Genomic DNA, 3,743 nt, shown 5'->3' with positions numbered 1-3,743 from the left:
ACTATCTACTAGCCTTCTCTCTTCTCCAAACTCTATAGATCTCATGTGTTGAGGACATCTAGATAGCCTAAATAATCAACCTGTGAATTCTACGTGCCTACACACGTCCTTGTTTGTTAGAGGAATAACTTGGAAGGCTAAGGTGTGAGTCAATGAATATCGTTTGATAGGAAGATCATTTGATTATACAAAAATACTCAAGGAATCTTGATATGCTACATGAGGTAATCTCCTTATCTTTTTGTGTGTTGATTTAATATATAGATATATGTATCGGTCCTGGCTGATATTAATAATTTTTTAAAATCCCCCCTCCGTACCTTCTGTTGCGTCCCTGATTTTATTATATTTAATACCAACAAGGGAACTATCTGATTAAAAGAATTTCATATTAAATGGTCAAATCAGTGGAAAAAAAATGAAAAATGACGTCTATCAAAAGTACTCAGGAACTGAACAAAATCGTATAGGGTTGCAACGCATGTCTAGGTACTCGGGAGGGTAGGTGGGCACGTTTCCCTAAAAGAAGTGGAAAAGCCTCTACTCTTCTTGTGTCAGAAGTAGGGCGAGTCACCCATGCACGAGTAGAGGCTAGGGAAGAAAATGTTGTACCTTAAAAATACTAGCTGACATGTTTTGATCGTAGTACAAAATGATTGCAAATAAACTGGTTGTACCCATTTGAAACATTATAAGGGAGATCACGATGTATTGGTAAAGGTAAAATACGAACTAAGTATTCATTTAAGTTCATATTTTCTATGTTGCCAAAAGTCAGTTCGAGTTAGAGGTATAGTATTACGATAAAAGTTATTTCAATTCACTACAATAATTTGACAATTTGGCTCATGACGTTAGCTCACCAATGTAATAAATCTACTCGTGTTGTTATGTTGTAACTGCAACTCATGGATGATTGACGATAAAGAAAATGTGCAAACAAATCCCTAATGATCTTGGATTTGCTAGATTTACTCTTCGATAAGGAAATAGATCTAACTTATATATCAATTATAATCAATTAAGAAGTAAGAGGACATATTGTAATTATGGGTAGTTGCCCAAAATAATGTATTACCCAAATCTGTTCATCTCCCAATATAAATAGAGATGAAATGAACAGGAAAATGGATACTTTTTTAGATGTACCAAATTCTGGATAAATTATTCCAAATAATTGTCTCTAAGAAAAACTCAGAAATAATAGTGACTTATGGACTAGATAGATTTAACTATTGAACCACACAAAAATTGTTGTGTGAATTCATTATTATCGTTTTATTCCATTTATTTAAGCCTAAAACTTAATTTTTTATTCTTAATTCTAAGTTAAAGAAAAACTATGTCAACAAACTTAAAACAATAAATGGATACCCAAGCATTAAAGACAGAAACAAGTTCTGATTTTCTCCTAGCCTACTTAGGATATCGAGTTTACGTGTCACTGATAAATCTGAAACATCTGTAGCCTTAACAAGAAAAAAGGAAATCAAAATAATAATGAATAAAAATTCAGAATTAATCAATTAAATTATAACATTGGAAAGTCCTCAAGAAATAAGATGCTTTTGACAGTAAGAAAATAAAATAAAATAAAAAAAATTGATGAATAAAATGAACCATCATCTTTTTAATTAATAATAGGGTTTTTACCGACGAAAATACCTAATGTTTATACGTTGTTCCACTTTTACACTCAATCTTTATTTTTCGCGGTGAATATACCCAAACCCATATGAACTATATCTCTGTCACTACTTAACCCCTAACAGCATTAAAAACGCTTACGTGGCCAATTGCGTGTACTAACCCAGTCCACTTAACCCCATGTTAAATTTCATGGAGCCCAAGCCATGGCTTAGTCTTACAAGTCCAAGTCCATTTTTATATTTTGGGTAGACTCATCTCTCATCTCTACGGACACACACAAACACACTCTTGCTCCCTCCTTTTTGCTCATTCTATTCTCCTCTCTCACTGCCAACCAAAGCTAAGCTAAGCTCTCTCTGCCATGGAAAACCACGATCATCAACACTGTTACGAATCCCCTCAAAACCCATCTCCCTCTACAACCACCACCACCATAACTGCTCCCACCTGCTGCAAATGTGGAGCCGCTGCCGCCTTCAACCCTCCTCCGACATGGTCTGAAATATCTCCTCCCCCAAACTACCGTCCTATTCGAGCTCCGGCTATCAACCTCCCTCCCAACCAATATCAACAAGCTATAATACTCGCTCCAGTTCCCCAAGCCCAGAGGGTCCCCGTCGCAACGCCGCCCTTTCATTTCCAAACCCCGTCGAAGCGAATTCAATCCCCTGAAGACATCCGCTGATTCCATGAATCCTTTGCTGGGAAGAACTTCCTGGGTTTCATCGTCGCTCTTTCGGAGTCCATCCGCGGCCGCAAGATTTCCGACCCGTGTCACCAATCCCCAATCACGGACTCCATTGTGTCCATTTTGGAAACCCAAATCCAGTGGGTCGACGAGATCCCGCCAGCCCAGATGGCATCACGGTACGGAAACGTCTCGTATAGGGTTTGGCAGAAGCGATTGGTGGAAAAAAGTGAGACCCTAATGCTTTGATTCCTCCCTGATGAACTTCGATCGTCTACGGTCGAGATCATCCCTTACTTCACCGATAGTTTTGGGAATTCCAGCTGTATACTGGCCACGAGACCAATTTTGCAATGTAGTTGTATTGCTTAGCGAGGTTAGAAGTGATCAAGGAGGAGGATTATCAGGCAGTAGTGGTCAGAATCTTCGTCAAGTATATGGCTCTGATGAGGAAATTGCAGATTGTTTATTTCTTGGAGCCTGCTGGTTCTCACGGGGTTTGGGAACTTATTTTTTTTTTGCAATTAATATTTTAAAGCATATATGTTTGGGTTTGTACACGCAATTGGCCACGTAAGCGTTTTTTAACGTTGTTAGGGGTTAAGTAGTGACGGAGACACAGTTCATGTGGGTTTGGGTATATTCACCGCAAAAAATAAAAGATTGGGTGTAAAAGTGGAACAACGTATAAACATTGGGTATTTTCGCCGGTAAAAACCCTTAATAATACAGCAAGTTACATTGATTTGGTCTACAATGATAACATAGCTTAATAAATTTTATTTTCTCAAACAGTGTCATATATGATGCATCATCACCACATATATGGTCATATTTTTCATCTTCATCATCATTTTCACTTAATATTTCTCACCCGAAACCTCTTATAGTTTTCAACCCAATAAACAAAACTCATAACTTAAGGGGTTTTGGACCTTGGTGACCTTCGTAAAAAATAATCAGAAATACCCAACAGAAAGAGAAGCTACCATACCTTGGTTTACAAGCCTATGACTCCAGCATTCCTCGATTCAAACCCCAACACCAAAACATAATGATATGCACATATATATAAATATATTTACAATAACTATTGTAAAAGATCATTTAGTAATTCTATCAAACACTTTAAGAGTGTGATAACATCGGTAGTTCAGCTCCTGGAAATGAAGCTAATGCTATCATGATTGTTAATCACAATAGTTGACGGCGACAATCGGAGTTGGCAGATACGATGACAAAAGGATTCTCGATAGGGATGATGGCTGAGTGTGACTGTGAAAGTGAGAGTTGGAGGCGTTGTGTAACATATTAAATTTTAAAATAAATATATGTGGATATATTTATTTATTTCTAGAGATATCAAGTAATGTGAAATTTTTTGTGTGTATAAACATCTAAAAAG

The 3,743-nt window shown here is 37.0% G+C and overlaps 1 pseudogene; it reads left to right on the top strand.

The window, feature by feature from the left end:
• The first annotated feature begins 2,011 nt into the window (after positions 1 to 2,011).
• Positions 2,012 to 2,910, top strand: LOC133832565 (uncharacterized; annotated as a pseudogene).
• Positions 2,911 to 3,743: the final 833 nt, after the last annotated feature.

The sequence above is a fragment of the Humulus lupulus genome, chromosome 4 (genome assembly GCF_963169125.1).
Source record: "Humulus lupulus chromosome 4, drHumLupu1.1, whole genome shotgun sequence".
Taxonomy (NCBI): domain Eukaryota; kingdom Viridiplantae; phylum Streptophyta; class Magnoliopsida; order Rosales; family Cannabaceae; genus Humulus; species Humulus lupulus.
Note: the sequence above shows the minus strand (reverse complement) of the source record. Positions and strands in the feature narration are given on the sequence as shown.